The sequence below is a fragment of the Schistocerca americana genome, chromosome 1 (assembly GCF_021461395.2).
Source record: "Schistocerca americana isolate TAMUIC-IGC-003095 chromosome 1, iqSchAmer2.1, whole genome shotgun sequence".
NCBI classification, from domain to species: domain Eukaryota; kingdom Metazoa; phylum Arthropoda; class Insecta; order Orthoptera; family Acrididae; genus Schistocerca; species Schistocerca americana.
The window spans coordinates 786,916,759-786,936,028 of NC_060119.1; the positions used below are offsets into that span (position 1 = coordinate 786,916,759).

General features: G+C 44.6%; 1 protein-coding gene across 3 annotated transcripts in view; it reads right to left on the minus strand.

Annotated features, from left to right (window-relative positions):
• The window catches only part of LOC124612406 (centromere protein I-like), a 367,802-nt gene that overhangs the window by 68,367 nt on the left and 280,165 nt on the right, over positions 1-19,270 (minus strand). The gene's annotated exons all lie outside the window — the stretch shown is intronic.

Below are 19,270 nucleotides of genomic sequence, written 5' to 3' on the forward strand. Positions count from 1 at the left end.
CTTCCGAAGTTGTTTCACCGCAGAAGATCGTAACACTATCCCTCCTTTCAATTGTTGTGTGAACGTCAAAATGGCAGATATTGAGATAACTGATCACGGAACTGAAAAGCAGCTACAATTGCTTATTAGTGCAAAGGTGTCAGGACCAGATGAGATACCAATAAGATTCTATAAAGGTTATGCGAAAGAACTTGCTTCCCTTCTAGCAGTAATTTATCGTAGATCGTTTGAGCAATGAAAGGTACCTAAAGACTGGAAAGAAGTGTAGGTTATTCCTGTTTCTAAAAAGGGCCGTAAGACAGATCCACATAATTATATAACTATATCATTGACGTCAATCTGTTGTACAATTATGGAACATGTTTTATGCCCAAGAATTATGATGTTTTTAGAAAACGAACATCTCCTCTATAAAAATCATCATGGATTCCACAAAAAGAGATCCTGCAAAACTCAGCTCACCCTATTCCTCTATGAGATCCGGCACTCAGGTTGACGCCATGTTCCTTGATTTAAGTAAGGCATTTGACACATCCTGAATTGCTGTTTAAGTGGGGGAGGGGGGACGAGCTTATAGAGTGTCGGAGTAGACTTGCAATTGGATTCAAGACTTTCTAGCAGATAGAACTCAACACATCACTCTTAACAGAATAAAATCGACAGATGGTACCACTGGGAAGTGTGATAGGAGTGTTGCTGTTTACAATATATTCTATTAGAAAGTGTTGGATGCTCTTTAAGACTATTTGCAGATGATGCAGTTGTCTGTACCAAAGAAGCAAAGCCAGAAGATAGTAAGAATTTGCAGAATGACCTGCAGAGAATTGATGATTTGTGCAGGCTCTGGCAGTTGACCCTGAATGTAAATAAATGTAACATATTGTGCATACACACGGAAAAAAATCCACTACTGTACAGCTACACTATTCATGACAAACAGCTGGAGACCGAGTCTGCCATAAAATATCCAGGTGTAGCTACCCAGAGCGACTTTAAGTGGAATGACCATATAAAACAGCTAGTGGAAAAAGCAGACACTAGACTCAGATTCATTGGAAGAATCTTAAGGAAATGTAGCTCATCCATGAAAGAAGTGGCTTATAAGTCTCTTGTTTGCCTAATTGTTGAGTATTGTTCATCTATCTGAGATCCCTATCGGGTAGGATTGATAGACGAGATAGAGAAGATCCCATGAAGAGCGGCGCATTTCGTCACGGGATCATATAGCTGGCAAGAGAGCATTATGGAGATGCTAAGCAAACTCCACTGGCAAACATTACAAGCGAGGCATTATGCATCACAGAGAGAGTTACTATTGAAATTTTGGGACAGCACTTTTCAGGAGGAGTCGGACAACATATTACGTCGTCTTGCTTATTGACCACGGGGAGAAAATTCAAGAAATTAGAGCCAATACAGAGGCTTACCAACAATCATTCTTCGCATGCACTATTCGAGAGTGAAACGGGGTTGGAGGGATCAGACAGTGGTACTGAAAGTACCCTCCGTCACACACCATTAGGTGGCTTGGAGAGTATGATGTATATGTAGATACACCTCACCTGTTATGATACCATCAAAGAGACAACACTACCATCCGGTAGGTTAATATGTTTCTCCACATGAATGTAAGAATTTTCAGGAGCCCAGGTCACGATGCTCTGGCAGTTTATAGAACCGTTCTGTTTGAATTGCACTTTGTTACAGCAGTAACCATCCCCGCAAACCGTTCATCCTTGCAAAGCATGCCTTCAAACCACTCGTAGTACTCCATCCTTCGATCCAGGTTCTCCTCGTTCACACTGTGGGCAATCATAGAATGTGCACTTTCCACTTCGCAACCTTCAGAATTCATCATATGCTTGATTGGCTTACCAACTTTCACGTACACCCTGCTTCACAGATTTTTGAGGTGCCCCAGTAAAATGTTGCAAAACAGCAGTGCTAGAAGCTGGACTACTTAATGGTTTTGGTTGGTCAGACCTTTCCTTATGCACATCCTGAACAGTACCATCAGCTTCAAATTTATCCAGAATATGATAAATAACTGTACGTGTTGGTGGCGAAGGTCCATACACATTACACCATTCCCATTGTACCTCCATCATGTTTTCACACTTCCAATATCACTTCTGTAAGTCCTTGCATTACTCAAATGACAATCTTATATCATTTATTGCTGTACTGTCATCTGCTAGAAAACACACACCAAGATCTGTTGAGAAAATGATGGACTATGCCACCATACAAAATTGCAATGATATGTCATTTTGTTCCAAAGATATAAACTATCAAAGGGTGTGTACATTTTTCTCTGTATGTGACTAAACAGTTAAGCTATTGGTGAAAATGAGAATTTTAGGAGAATGATTATTAATGGTGCAAAACTTTACATCCTGATTGGCAGCACTGTATTAAGTACAATACTGTTGAACAACCGAAAGGTAAGTACCATTGTAATGAACAGTATACTTCATCAAAGTGCTTCCATTATGAATGTAGAATGCATTCAATGACTGTGATATGACTTTCAAAATGATGGAAAACAGCAATCAGTCATTTCCTTTCTGGCTCTATTAAAGCTAATCAAGATTACGGCTAGTAAATAGCCATTATCAATGCAGTATTTCAGACTTTTAATACATGCCCTAGTATGTCACCCCTCTTGTTCATGCTCAATAATACGTAACTTACTTCCAAACCATAACCAAAAAAATTTCTTTCCGCTTTCAACACTACCGCTGCTAAAAAATCCACCGTTCCCAGTTCACAAACACTGCCTTTTGCCTATTAAACAGCCTTTTCGGCTAGTTCTAACAACTTTAGCTTTATTTCTATTTTCGTTTTTCCCACATCACCGATCATTTTTTAGCCGCTTCCTACAGGTTTCAACGTCATTATTTCTTCGTCAGACAATTGTTAGACTCAATTTCATAATCTGCCACTGCAAAACCACTCCTTTTCATACATTTACACGCAGTTTTTCGAAATTTTCCCGAATTTCTCCACCCTTTAATGTGTTTTGGAGGCAACACAACCACCTAACCTTTGTGCACATCGTTGTTTACCAACCTAAGTTCACCACAGGATCGACATAGCTCAGCTTTAAGCAACACTTTTTCGACTATTTTCACACTAGATTTCCAGTTGCTTTCTAGTTCACCTCTATATATATATATATATATATATATATATATATATATATATATATATATATATATATATAAGAATTAATAGAGGGAAACATTCCACATGGGAAAAATATACCTAAAAACAAAGATGATGTGACTTACCAAACGAAAGCACTGGCACGTCGATAGACACACAAACAAACACAAACAAACACACAAAATTCAAGCTTTCGCAACAAACTGTTGCCTCATCGGGAAGGAGGGAAGGAGAGGGAAAGACGAAAGGATGTGGGTTTTGTAAAGGGCCTAAGGTTCTGAGGATTCCTTGAAGCTTCGCCTACATCCTTTCGTCTTTCCCTCTCCTTCCCTCTTTCCTGATGAGGCAACAGTTTGTTGCGAAAGCTTGAATTTTGTGTGTATGTTTGTGTGTCTATCGATGTGCCAGCACTATCGTTTGGTGAGTCACATCATCTTTATATATATGAATTAATAGAGGGAAACATTCCACGTGGGAAAAATATATCTAAAAACAAAGATGATGTGACTTACCAAACGAAAGTGCTGGCAGGTTGACAGACACACAAACACAAAGATACACACAAAATTCAAGCTTTCGCAACAATCGGTTGCTTCATCAGGAAAGAAGGAAGGAGAGGGAAAGACGAAAGGATGTGGGTTTTAAGGGAGAGGGTAAGGAGTCATTCCAATCACGGGAGCGGAAAGACTTACCTTAGGGGGAAAAACAGGACAGGTATATACTGGCACACACACACACACACACACACACACACACACACACACACACACACACACACATACTCATCTGCACATACACAGACACAAGCAGACATTTGTAAAGGCAAAGAGTTTGGGCAGAGATGTCAGTCAAGGTGGAAGTACAGAGGCAAAGATGTTGTTGAAAGACAGGTGAGGTATGAGCGGCGGCAAACTGAAATTTGCGGAGATTGAGGCCTGGCAGATAACGAGAAGAGAGGATATACTGAAGGGCACGTTCCCATCTCCGGAGTTCTGACAGGTTGGAGTTAGTGGGAAGTATCCAGATAACCCGGACGGTGTAACACTGTGCCAAGATGTGCTGGCCGTGCACCAAGGCATGTTTAGCCACAGGGTGATCCTCATTACCAACAAACACTGTCTGCCTGTGTCCATTCATGCGAATGGACAGTTTGTTGCTAGTCATTCCCACATAGAAAGCTTCACAGTGTAGGCAGGTCAGTTGGTAAATCACGTGGGTGCTTTCACACGTGGCTCTGCGTTTGATCGTGTATACCTTCCGGGTTACAGGACTGGAGTAGGTGGTGGTGGGAGGGTGCATGGGACAGGTTTTACACTGGGGGCAGTTACAAGGGTAGGAGCCAGAGGGTAGGGAAGGTGGTTTGGGGATTTCATAGGGATAAACTAAGAGGTTACGAAGGTTAGGTGGACGGCGGAAAGCCACTCTTGGTGGAGTGGGGAGGATTTCATGAAAGATGGATCTCATTTCAGGGCAGGATTTAAGGAAGTTGTATCCCTGTTGGAGAGCCACATTCAGAGTCTGATCCAGTCCCGGAAAGTATCCTGTCACAAGTGGGGCACTTTTGGGGTTCTTCTGAGGGAGGTTCTGGGTTTCTTCCGGCGGACAAGGGTTCCATGACCGTGGTACTTGATCATTGGGAGTATGTGGCTGAGGGACTGCGTCAGCTTTCAGACAACACTACATACAAAGTTTGCCAAGGTAATCCCATTCCTGATGTCCAGGCGAAGCTTCAAGGAATCCTCAGAACCTTAGGCCCCCTACAAAACCTTTAACCTGACACCATCAACCTCCTGACCCCACCAACACCCCGCACCCCTACCTTCTACCTTCTTCCTAAAATTCACAAACCCAATCATCCCGGCCGTCCCATTGTAGCTGGTTACCAAGCCCCCACAGAACGTATCTCTGTCTACGTAGATCAACACCTTTAACCCATTACATGCTGTCTCCCATCCTTCATCAAAGACACCAACCACTTTCTCGAACGCCTGGAATCCTTACCCAGTCTGTTACCCCTGGAAACAATCCTTGTAACCATTGATGCCACTTCCTTATACACAAATATTCTGCACGTCCAGGGCCTCGCTGCGGTGGAGTACTTCCTTTCACGTCGATCACCTGCCACCCCACCTAAAACCTCTTTCCTCATTACCTTAGCCAGCTTCATCCTGACCCACAACTTCTTCACTTTTGAAGGCCAGACATACCAACAATTAGAGGGAACAGCCATGGGTACCAGAATGGCCCCCTCGTACGCCAACCTATTCATGGGTCGCTTAGAGGAAGCCTTCTTGGTTACCCAGGCCTGCCAACCCAAAGTTTGGTACAGATTTATTGATGACATCTTCATGATCTGGACTCACAGTGAAGAAGAACTCCAGAATTTCCTGTCCAACCTCAACTCCTTTGGTTCCACCAGATTCACCTGTTCCTACTCTAAATCCCACTTTCCTTGACATTGACCTCCAAATGTCCAATGGCCAGCTTCACACGTCCGTCCACATCAAACCCACCAACAAGCAACAGTACCTCCATTATGACAGCTGCCACCCATTCCACATCAAACGGTCCCTTCCCTACAGCCTAGGTCTTCGTGGCAAACGAATCTGCTCCAGTCGGGAATCCCTGAACCATTACATGAACAAACCTGAAAACAGCTTTCGCATCCCGCAACTACCCTCCCGACCTGGTACAGAAGCAAATAACCAGAGCCACTTCCTCATCTCCTCAAACCCAGAACCTCCCAAAGAAGAACGCCAAAAGTGCCCCACTTGTGACAGGATACTTTCCGGGACTGGATCAGACTCTGAATGTGGCTCTCCAGCAGGGATACGACTTCCTCAAATCCTGCCCTGAAATGAGATCCATCCTTCATGAAATCCTCCCCACTCCACCAAGAGTGTCTTTCCGCGGTCCACCTAACCTTCGTAACCTCTTAGTTCATCCCTATGAAATCCCCAAACCACCTTCCCTACCCTCTGGCTCCTACCCTTGTAACTGCCCCCGGTGTAAAACCTGTCCCATGCACCCTCCCACCGCCACCTACTCCAGTCCTGTAACCCGGAAGGTATACACCATCAAAGGCAGAGCCACGTGTGAAAGCACCCACGTGATTTACCAACTGACCTGCCTACACTGTGAAGCTTTCTATGTGGGAATGACCAGCAACAAACTGTCCATTCGCATGAATGGACACAGGCAGACAGTGTTTGTTGGTAATGAGGATCACCCTGTGGCTAAACATGCCTTGGTGAACGGCCAGCACATCTTGGCACAGTGTTACACTGTCAGGGTTATCTGGATACTTCCCACTAACACCAACCTGTCAGAACTCCGGAGATGGGAACTTGCCCTTCAGTATATCCTCTCTTCTCGTTATCCGCAAGGCCTCAATCTCCGCTAATTTCAATTTGCCACCGCTCATACCTCACCTGTCTTTCAACAACATCTTTGCCTCTGTAGTTCCGCCTCAACTGACATCTTTGCCCAAATTCTTTGCCTTTACAAATGTCTGCTTGTGCTGTGTATGTGCGGATAGGTATGTGTGTGTGTGCGAGTGTATATCCATTCATGCGAATGGACAGTTTGTTGCTGGTCATTCCCACATAGAAAGCTTCACAGTGTAGGCAGGTCAGTTGGTAAATCACGTGGGTGCTTTCACACGTGGCTCTGCGTTTGATCGTGTTCACTTTCCGGGTTACAGCACTGGAGTAGGTGGTGGTGGGAGGGTGCATGGGACAGGTTTAACATCGGGGGCGGTTACAAGGGTAGGAGCCAGAGGGTAGGGAAGGTGGTTTGGGGATTTCATAGGGATGAACTAAGAGGTTACGAAGGTTAGGTGGACGGCGGAAAGACACTCTTGGTGGAGTGGGGAGGATTTCATGAAGGATGGATCTCATTTCCCCACAATGACCCCATTAAGTTTTATTTACATTCCCTCCGCAAACATGCCTTCGCCCTAGCCAGATTACAATCCCATATTTTATTTACTCAGGCTTGTCTGTCATTTGGCAACACCCCCAAAGGCCTCACACTTAAAGTTCCCTTCTTTGGCTGCAACTCTTCTTTCCATCAGTCCCCATACCAGTTCCAAACTGAACAATCCATAGCCCTCACCCGCCTAATCCTTCACCTACACATCAACTCAGCCAATGAACACACCCGTCAACTCCTATCGCTAATAAAAGTCCTCAATCTTTCCTCTCCCACATCCACACCGGCTGTTCAGAGCATCCTCCTACAGGCCAACCACAAATTAGAACAGCATGCCCCCCTCCACCTCAAAGAAACTATCCAATCTCCTGGTTTCCCACCTCCGGAAAGGCAACTCACTCACCCTCCACAACCTTTCTAACAAACCTCAACCTCCTCTCATTGCACACAGACCCAGTCTCTCCCATCTACTTAATCTCCCACTTCCACCTCAAAATTCTAATAAACCCAATCTGGAACCACAACACCCCAATTCAGTAGTTAACCTTTCCTCCAAACCTCTCTCCCAATCTGAAACCTCTGTCCTATCCAAAGGCCTCACCTTCAGCCCTACTCCCAGATTCAACCAAACAGCCCTCGTCAAAGATTTACTGTCCTACACTCATACTCTCTGCAAGAAATATCACTTTGCCACGAAGAAAAATAATCCTAATCCTACTCCTAATGATCCAGCTCCCCAAGACACTATCCAAACTGAACCCTACCTGGCACAGTTCCGTCCTCCGTCACAGCGGGACTCACCTCCTCTTCTTCAAAATCACCCTCTCTAAACCTTCCAGGAATTTCTCACTTCCAGCCTTGCCTCTCGATCCTTCTTGAAAAACCTTAATCCTACTCCCAACATCACCACAGCTGAAGCCCAGGCTATCAGTGACCCGAAGGCTGACCGATCCATCGTCATTCTTCTGGCTGACAAGGGTTCCACGACCGTGGTACTTGATCGTCGGGAGTATGTGGCTGAGGGACTGCGTCAGCTTTCAGACAACACTACATACAAAGTTTGCCAAGGTAATCCCATTCCTGATGTCCAGGCGAAGCTTCAAGGAATCCTCAGAACCATAGGCCCCCTACAAAACCTTTCACCTGACTCCATCAACCGCCTGACCCAACCGACTCCCTGCACCTCTACCTTCTACCTACTTCCTAAAATTCACAAACCCAATCATCCCGGCCGCCCCATTGTAGCTGGTTACCAAGCCCCCACAGAACGTATCTCTGCCTACGTAGATCAACACCTTCAACCCATTACACGCAGTTTTCCCTCTTTCATCAAAGACACCAACCACTTTCTCAAACACCTGGAATCCTTATCCAATCTGTTACCCCCGGAAACCATTCTTGTAACCATTGATGCCACTTCCTCATACACAAATATCCCGCAGGTCCAGTGCCTCGCTGCGATGGAGCACTTCCTTTCACACCGATCACCTGCCACCCCACCTAAAACCTCTTTCCTCATTACCTTAGCCAGCTTCATCCTAGCCCACAACTTCTTCACTTTCGAAGGCCAGACATACCAACAATTGAAGGGAACAGCCATGGGTTCCAGAATAGCCCCCTCATACGGCAACCTACTTATGGGTCGCTTAAAGGAAGCCTTCTTGGTTACCCAAGTCTGCCAACCCAAAGTTTGGTACAGATTTATTGATGACATCTTCATGATCTGGACTCACAGTGAAGAAGAACTCCAGAATTTCCTCTCCAACCTCAACTCCTTTGGTTCCATCAGATTCACCTGGTCCTACTCCTAATCCCATGCCACTTTCCTTGACATTGACCTCCATCTGTCCAACGGCCAGCTTCACACATCAGTCCACATCAAACCCACCAACAAGCAACAGTACCTCCATTTTGACAGCTGTCACCCATTCCATATCAAACGGTCGCTTCCCTACAGCTTAGGTCTTCGTGGCAAATGAATCTGCTCCAGTCCTGAATCTCTGAACCATTACACCAATAACCTGAAAACAGCTTTCGCATCCCGCAACTACCCTCCCGACCTGGTACAGAAGCAAATAACCAGAGCCACTTCCTCATCTCCTCAAACCCAGAACCTCCCAAAGAAGAACGCCAAAAGTGCCCCACTTGTGACAGGATACTTTCCGGGACTGGATCAGACTCTGAATGTGGCTCTCCAGCAGGGATACGACTTCCTCAAATCCTGCCCTGAAATGAGATCCATCTTTCATGAAATCCTCCCCACTCCACCAAGAGTGTCTATCCGCTGTCCACCTAACCTTCGTAACCTCTTGGTTCATCCCTATGAAATCCCCAAACCACCTTCCCTACCCTCTGGCTCCTACCCTTGTAACCGCCACCAGTGTAAGACCTGTCCCATGCACCCTCCCACACCACCTACTCCAGTCCTGTAACCCGGAAGTTGTACACGATCAAAGGCAGAGCCACGTGTGAAAGCACCCACGTGATTTACCAACTGACACGCCTACACTGTGAAGCGTTCTATGTGGGAATGACCAGCAACAAACTGTCCATTCGCATGAACGGACACAGGCAGACAGGGTTTGTTGGTAATGAGGATAACCCTGTGGCTAAACATGCCTTGGTGCACGGCCAGCACATCTTGGCACAATGTTACACCGTCCGGGTTATCTGGATACTTCCCACTGACACCAACCTACCAGAACTCTGGAGATGGGAACTTGCCCTTCTATATATCCTCTCTTCCTGTTACCCACCTGTCCTCAACCTCCGCTAATTTCAAGTTGCGCCCCTCGTACTTCACTTGTCACTCAACAACATCTTTGCCTCTGTACTTCCGCCTCGACTGACATATCTGTCCAAACTCTTTGCCTTTACAATGTCTGCTTGTGTCTGTATATGTGTGGATGGATATATGTGTGTGTTCGCGCAAGTGTATACCTGTCCCTTTTTCCCCTCTAAGGTAAGTCGTTCCGCTCCCGGGATTGGAATGACTCCTTACCCTCTCCCTTAAAACCCACATCCTTTCGTCTTTCGCTCTCCGTCCCTCTTTCCTGATGATGCAAACTTGGGTTGCGAAAGCTTGAAATTTGTGTGTGCATTTGTGTCCTATCAACGTACCAATGCTTTCGTATATATATATAAGGAGAGGGTAAGGAGTCATTGCAATCCCGGGAGTGGAAAGACTTACCTTAGGGGGAAAAAAGGACAGGTATACACTCGCGCGCGCACGCACGCACGCACACACACACACACACACACACACACACACACACACACACACACACACACACATATATATATATGCATCCACACATACACAGACACAAGCAGACAGGAAAAAATGAAATTTTAAATACTGCTATAGGGCAAATTTTCATTTTTCACAATATACACACCAAGTCATGATTCAAAAACACTGACAAAGTATTAAAGTATTTACAGAAGAAAGGAAGATATGTAGAAGCCAACCTCAGTAAAAATCAATGTAGGACCTGGAGAAATGTAGGAACACACGAGGAAATACTGACCTTACAACTTATCTTGGTAGGTAGGCTGAACAAAGGCAAACATAGTTTATAGCATTTGTAGATTTAGAGAATGCTTTTGAAAATGTTGACTGTAATACACTCTTTAAAATTCTGATGGTAGTAGGCACAAAATACAGGGAGCAAAAGGTTATTACAACATGTACAGAAACCAAATTTCATCTGTAAGAGTCGAAGGTGTAGTAGAACTACCAGATTAAGAGTAAAATTTGTGAGCAGGTGCAGTGGAACATTGCATTCACTGCTAGTGGCTGGTGAGTGTGGCACGAAGACTTATGTGTTAAGGCGACAAGTATGCAAAATTACTAGGGTGGGCAACCTTGCTTGGCACAACTTTTTAGCGCCATGGTAATGAGAAGCACAGGCAAGGCAATGTCTCCATCACTGGGGATTCAGTGGTGTTGCCAACTATGTGATCAAGAGCAGTGCATTGGCAAAACAAGTGTGCTGCTATCTGGTATAAATAACCATTGATTTTGTTGCAGAAGCATTGGCACTCCATCAGCACCACCAGGATGCAGGTGGTACACCAGACTAGAAGATAAAACAGAGCCCCCAGCCGCAGCCACAGGTTCTAACCCTATTGGGATACTTGCTTTCTGCACTACGTCTGCCCATCGCACTTGGTGCCACAGCACAGTGGACCTGCCAGTCCATTCCAGCAGCAGTCGAACTCCTGCCAGAAGGCAGCAGGTCACACCCCCGGCACAGCAGCCACCTTACAAAGACACCTGGGCGTAGTCATTCATTGAAGAGTGGCTGTTTCTGGAAGAATCCTGTAAGCACCGCTGTCGCCAGTGGCACAGCTCTCGCAACATAGCCACAGGCCTGGCACTGAGTGCAGATGTCAGCAAAGCAGGATGACAACAAGTGTTGCAACCAGCTTGTTGGACTCTAGCTGCCACCTGACTTCTGGCCCACTCCTTTGGGGCAAGTGTATGACTGCCTCCCCAAGGCACTACTTAACCAATGTCTAAGTTGGAAATAAAGTGTTAATGTTGACAGCGACTTCTTCCTGGGCCTCATCAGCCTGTTACCCAGTCTCATCTCCCAGCTGCCAAGCCTTCTGACAATGCAGCTGCCCCAAGCCACCCTTTGCGTCAGCTACAAAGTGGTATCAGAAGTAATCTCACCATCTTTGTTGGACAGCAGGAGGTGCATTGTCTACGCAGCTACCAAGCTGCCTGACAATGTTGCTGCCCCATATCATCCCTGGAATCAGTTATAAAGTGGTGTCAGAAGTACTGACGTAGCCTTGAGTGGGCAGAAGAGGGTACGTCGTCAATGCAGTGCAACGTCTGGACCACAATCTGCAGTATCATCACGATGGGGTGAGCAGAGAAGTGTTCGTTACTTTTATGTGTGTGACACACATTGGACCTAAGGGAGTGCGCCATCATAACATGTTGGTTACTTTGTTTACACCAGAAGAAATGGATGATGTGTTCGTATTTCACGGCAACAGTAAATAGCTGTAGTTTGAGAGTGTGAAGTGTTACCTACTTGGGTATTCTGCACTGTGTGCTGAATCTGTATCTGTAGCTTGTTTTGTGTGCCATTGCTTTGGTCATGGTGTGAAATAACGTAGAAAATCAACATGGCTGATGATGAAGTGGATGACATAATTGTTTTCTTTTTTTTAGTTGGTAATTACAAGGTCTGTTCAAAAAATGCCAGAACTTTGTCCACAAAACTTTTCTATACTTACTTTTTACTTATTGTGCATGGTATCCTTTAAAATACTCTCCTTCACAATTGATACACCGTTTCGACTACCAAACGCAGTCTTGGTACGCCTATGGCCGGATCGCGCAAAGTGTCATCTGCGTATTTTCTTTCATCTTGTCTATCGTTGCAAATCTTCATCCTTTAAATGGGGTTTTCAACTTTGGAAATAAAAAAAAGTCCTTAGGGGCCAGGTCTGGAGAGCGTGGAGAATGAGGCAGCACAGTGATTTCATATGAATGTGTGGGTGTGTTATGGTGATACAAGAGCCACGAATTGTATCACCACATTTCAGGCCATTTCTTTCTCAAAGGTGTTGCAACACATCCTAATAGTACCATTGATTATCAGTTTGTTCCTGTGGCAAGAATTCATGATGAACTAATCCTTCAAAGTCAAGGAAAACTATTAGCACGGCTTTGACATTTGACCTGACCTGACCTGACAAGCTTTCTTTGGTCTGGGAGAACCTTTACCAACCCATCGTAAAGACCGAATATCGATCTAAATGCCATAACTAGATGCATGTCTCATCACCATTCACAGATAGCAAGTTGAAGGTCTTTCTGGCCTTGACTCATGAGCCATGGGACGAACTTGGCAAAAACATGATGCATTCCAAGGCGCTGTGTCAGGATTTCATGACATGAACCAATGTTACATTCTTCTGCAATCTCTTGGGCAGTCAGTCTTCAATTGGCACATACAATTTCATTGACGTTCCTTCATGAGCGTCACTGATAGTCGTCGAAGGGCGCCCTGAACGAGGGTAATCTTTAACTTCTGTATGGTCATTTTCAAAACTGTGTGAATCATTTGTAACCCCAACATGGCTTAAGCACTCTTCACTGTAGGCTTCTTGCATATTTGGTGTGTCTCTGTAAAGGTTTTCTTGAGTTTCATGCAAAATTTAATGCAGATGCATTGATCCGCTAACTCTTCCATCTCGAAATTCACAAACTGTGAGACACAATGTTCTATTCAGTACAGCACTGAACAATAACTAACAGCACACAATGATGAAACTTCCGGCAGTTACACATTAAACACAGGCATGTGAGGGATGCCAACTGCATTTTGCTCCAACACACCCACCACTGGCGGGAAATTACGAATGTTCTAGAATTTTTTTGAACAGACCACGTATTTCATAATTTCATATTTGTATCGTGTTTGAATAAAGGATAGAAGCGTTGAAATGGCAGAGTCAGAGGCAGATTGTGTCACTGGGCTAGAGGCAGTTCAGACATTAGTTAATGAGTTAGTGCAATGGAGAGCAGAAAATAAGGTCTTGCTTAGTGAGATTACAGCTGGAGATGAGTAGTTAGCATTGCTCATGGCTCTGAATATTGTAATAGATCCAGTTGCTGTAACTTTGTCAACCCTTTCCTGAAAGGTTGCCTGAGAATGTAATGCCATTTGTGGAGGACCTGACAAGTTACATTTAATGGGACGGGCAAAGACTTTTGTAAGATGCAGGGAAGCACTGAATAAGGTGGAAACTTTTCGGCAGTTGAAACAGGCACTTCTGCATAGGTATACGAAACAGAATAGTGTCAGATTCTTTTGGAACAGTCGACCACTATTAAAAAGAGGCAAGGGGAAGCCATGGAAGATTTTATGGCAGAATAAGGCAAGTGAATGTATGAACATATGAACTTCCTCAGATTGATGATGCAGTTTTGCTGCAAGAGGTCAAGCAGAGGGGGCTCAATGTGTTCCTAAGGGGTCTGCCACTGGATATGTCAAGAAAGGTGTACACAGGGGCACCTACGGATTTCCATCTAGAGACGGAGAGTGAAGAGATTGATGTGTCGATCGGTGTGGGAATATGCATGGCATATTTACTGCAAATGTGATGCATTATAGTTGTTGGTGTACAGGGCATGTGCGAAAGCAGAGCTGCCAACCTCAGTGGAATAGAGGTGGTGTTAACAGCATTATGGGAATAGTATTAGGCGTGGACGGGAGGAAGTAAGCAGCCATTAAATGCAATAGGGAACCTGAAATCCGACAAAGGCATTCCCATTAAAATTAGATGCAACAAGTATGCATGCAGAGGAGGACTGTGCATTAGTGGGTGTGGTGAAGAGAAGGAAGTACAAGTTTTGTAAGACACAGGGGCACACGTGGTGATGGAACTCACCATGCTATACAATGTGCGGGGTAGGAATAGATTTTCAGGTGGAGGCAGTCGGGTTTAAGCAGTGTGTAGAAGTTCTTGTCATATCCAGTCTGTATTTTATATCCTCTCAAAACAGCCATCATCAGTTATTTCACTGCGCAAATAACAAAGCTCATCTACTACTTTTAGTTTCTCATTTCCCTATCTAATTGTCTCAGAACCACGTTAAACTCCAAGTGTATCCCATTACCTTAGTTTTACTTTTGTTAACATTGATATTATAAACTCTTTTTCAAGACAATATCCATTCTGCTCAACTGCTATTCCACATCCTTAGCTGTCTCTGACAGTATTACAAGTCATCGACAAACCTCAAAGCTATTATTTCTTATTCCTGAATTTTATTTTCCTTTCCAAATTCTCCTAGATTTCTTGTACTGCTTGCTCAGTGCACAGATGGGATAACATTGGGGATGGACTACAGCTCTGTTCATTCCCTCCTCAATTACTGCATCCTTCTTGTGTCCTTCATACCCAACCCCGGGAGTGGCATTGGGTTACTACATTGTCTGGGAGCTGGATAGCCAAGGGATGAGACTGGGTAAAAGGCCAATGAGGCCCAGGAAGAAGAAGCTGTCAAAATTCACTTTATTTTCAATTTATACATTGTTTCTGCAGCATTGTGGGAAGGTGATCACACCCTTGCCCGACAATGGAGTGTCCGGTATTGAGTCAGGCAGTCCTCGCATCTATTGAGCTTGCTGCAGCATGTGCTGGTACCCTGATTTGCTGATTTCTGCACTTTGCACTGGGCCCATGGGTTTGCTGCATGAGCCATGGCACCAACATTAGTGGCATATATTGGTATCTTGTAGAGGTAGCTCCTCTTCAATGAGTGACTGCATACAAGTGGCCAAGGTGAGTGGGAAGAGGCACTCCCACCATGATGATGATGGAAGGTCGCTGCTACAGTGCCTTTTCCCACTCACCTTGGCCACTTGGGAAATGAGAAAGTAGTAGATGAGCTTTGTTATTTGCGCAGTGTAATAACTGATGATGGCTGTTTTGAGAGGATATAAAATACAGACTGGATATGACAAGAAAAACATTTCTGAAAAAGCGGAGCTTATTAACTTCTAATGTAACTGGTATGAAGCCTTTTCTTACGGTATTTGTCTGAAGTGTACACATTTATGGAACTGATGGTTGGTTGGTTGGTTTGTGGGGGGCTGAAGGGACCAGACTACAAAGGCTATCGGTCCCTTTTTCCACTACCATGAAACACCCAGAAGGAAGAAAAACAAGCAACGGAGATGACAAGTGATGACACAGAACAAAAAAGACATAGACAAAGACCAGAAAAGAGGAATTAAACACACACAGAGTGTTACAGTGGTTGGCCGACCATGGAAACAAAAAAGGAAAAGCCAACCACGAGTCACAATCAGCCTTATTCGAAGACCACACTCCAATGGACGGATGGTAGAAGGCCAAGGCTACAGAACGAAAGGACGATGACTGAGTATGTGCCATGCGCCACAATGAAATGTGTGTGAAATTTACAAGAGAAAGGTCGAGCTGTGCGAACACCTGCTCAATGACAGTGGCTCGTCCTGTTGCCACCAATCACCCCACAAAGGGTTATGGGCGTTAAAGCCGCCCAGTAACAAAAAAGGTGGCGGAAGTTGGGCCACCAGAGCAGCCAATACGTGCTGCGGGATATCACCATCCGGTGGAAGATAAAGGTTGCAGGCAGTAACAGCCTTGCAGCATCCACACCCTAACTGCGACAGCCTCTAAGGGTGTTTGAAGAGGGACACGCTCACTGCAAAGAGAGTGGAGAACATAGACGCAGACTCCACCAGATACCCTCTCATAAGCTACCCGGTCTTACGATGGGTGTTTGAAAAGCCCATGCAAAAATAAAAACTACTTACTTGTTTGGGGTAAACCTTTTTTATTTTTCGACACAGTCTCTTTTTAGATTTATACACTTTGTCCAACACTGTTCTAATTTGTTGATCCCTTCCGAATAATAGGAATTGTCCAAGTCTGCAAAATAGCTATTAGTTGCTGCAATCACCACCTCGTTTGAATAAAATCTTTGTCCCGCCAGCCATTTCTTCAAATTGGGGAACAAATAGTAGTTCCAGGGAGCCAAGTCTGGAGAACAGGGGGGATGTGAAATGAATAGGAATCCTATATCCATTAATTTTGCGACCACAACTGCTGAGGTATGTGCTGGTGCACTGTCGTGATGGTAAAGGACTTTTTTGCGGTCCAATCGCCGGTGATTTTCTTGCAGCTCGGTTTTCATACGGTCCAATAACGATGAATAATATTCACCTGTAATAGTTTTACCCTTTTCCAGATAGTAGATGAGGATTATACCTTGCGAATCCCAAAAGTCAGTCGCCATAACCTTTCCAGCCAACGGAATGGTCTTCACCTTTTTTGGTGTAGATTCTCCCTTGGTAACCAATTGTTTAGATTGTTCATTGGCCTCAGGAGTATAGTAACTTATCCATATTTCATCCACAGTAACGAAACGACACTTATAAAGTCCTGCGGAATCTTTCTGAAGAGCTGCAAACCATCCTTGCAACACTTAACATGATTCCGTTTTTGGTCAAGCGTGAGCAACCGCGGAACCCATCTTGCGGATAGCTTTCTCATGTCCAAATGTTTAAGCAAAATATTATGTACCCGTTCATTTGAGATCCCCACAGAGCTAGCAATCTCACGCACCTTACCTCTTCTGTCATCCATCACCATATCATTTATCAATGATTTCTGGAGTCGTAACCTCCACAGGGCACCCAGAACGTTCAGCATCAGTTGTGCCCATATGGCCACTCTGAAAATTTTGAAACAATTTATAAACTGTTCTAATCTAAGGTGCAGAGTCACCGTAATGTTTATCAAGAGTCTCTTTCGTCTCCTGAGGCGTTTTGACTTCCATAAAGTAATGTTCAATCACCACACGAAATCCTTTTTCATCCATTTTTTGACAATTGCTTGACTTCCTTGACTCACACGAATGCCAAACACAAAGAAATAGACCAATGTGGCTGAAACATGGTGTGTGTTCTTTCCAAAGATGCTACTAACTAAACATGACCTCGACACACGCTGTTGGTGCCATCTCTCAGACCTTGCACGGGCTTTTCAAATGCCCCCCATATAATAACCCCTATAGCCACGGAGAGCGGGGGTTTGCAACGCCGGAAACCAAGTTTTCTGGAGAGCAATGCAGAAGAAAGGGTGGAGGCTGACACACTTGGAGACTGCTGGGGCCAAGCGACACCAGCTTGATTTGATTTAACCCATTTAACTGCGGGTCATCTGTCCTGGTGCCATCCAATCCGACCAGGGCTCTCCCCACGGTCCACCTGGCGGGATAGCCATTGCCTGAAGTCCGGTGCCCCAGAAGGATGGGCACCTATTCCTTGGCATATGCGGGGTGATCTCAGCTCAGGCATCAGCAGTGAGATCCCTGTGATGCCAGGAGGCTACCACCAAGAGGGTACATGACAACTCCTCCACGACGGACTGGCTACCGCACTGGATTTTGGCTGTCGAAATGGTCCAGAACTGTCGTGGGCGTAAAGGATGATGTAGCACAGGAGATGAGAAGGAGGCAACTCATAAGATGTTGGATGCAAAGCCCGTTACACAACAAGAAGTAGCATGCAAGATCTTGGTGCATGATGGACGAACAAAAAAAAAACACTACATAAAGGCTGAAATGTTGGAGACTCCTTTTAATCACCTCTTATGACAGGCAGGAATACCGCGGGACTATTCTAACCCCCGGACCTGCAGGGGAGTATGGAACTGAAATGTGGACAATAAGCAGTTCAGGCGAGAACGGAACTGAAGCTTTTGATATGTGCTAAAGAAGCATACTGAACATTTGCTGGGTAGATCGTGTAAGTAATTGTGGAAAAAAAGGAAATTAGTGGCATAACTTGACTACAAGAAGGGATCAGTTGCTAGGATACACCGTGAGGCATCATGAAATAATCAATTTCATAATGGAGAGAAATCTGGGGGTTGAAAATTTCATAGGGAGATTGAGGTAAGATAGACTAGCAAGAAGAGCAGCAGCAGCAGCAGCAGCCACAACAACAACAACGAAAACAACACACTGATATCATTTAATGTCATTGTATCTCCACTGATTTCATTTCTGTGAATTTTATTCAACTGATGTTAATACTTATGGCAGGAAACGCCACTGTCTTCCACCAAACCCATGCTATTGCCACATACTTTGTGGGAGAACCTCTGGCTGTAGTGTTCAGAAGGAAGAGGAGGTATCAGTGCCACTGAAACTTTTGAGTCAGAACAGAAGCTATGCTCTGAAAGCCTGATGATTAAGGCAACTGGTTGTGTTAGGCAAAAGACCTGGGTTCAAAGCCTGGTCTGGAACAAACTTTCACTTGTCACAAGAAAATCTTTTACATTTGCATTCAATAAAGCTTCTACTTTACATCATTTGTTAGATGAAAATGAGGAAAATTCCTCTACTGAACTTTACCTACCTATTGTGTTGAATATTTAGCAAACAAAAGGACAGATGGCGATTATTTTCTCATTTAATTTATAAAAGGTTTACCAGTAGTGAAACATACCTCACAACTACTGAGTGGCAGAGGAGAAATAGCAAACGTCACTTCTTGTGGCCCCATTGACAACTTTCTCACATAAAATCTTACAGGCATACTACAATTACTTTCAAAATTTTTGTAAACTTATTTTCAGCTTC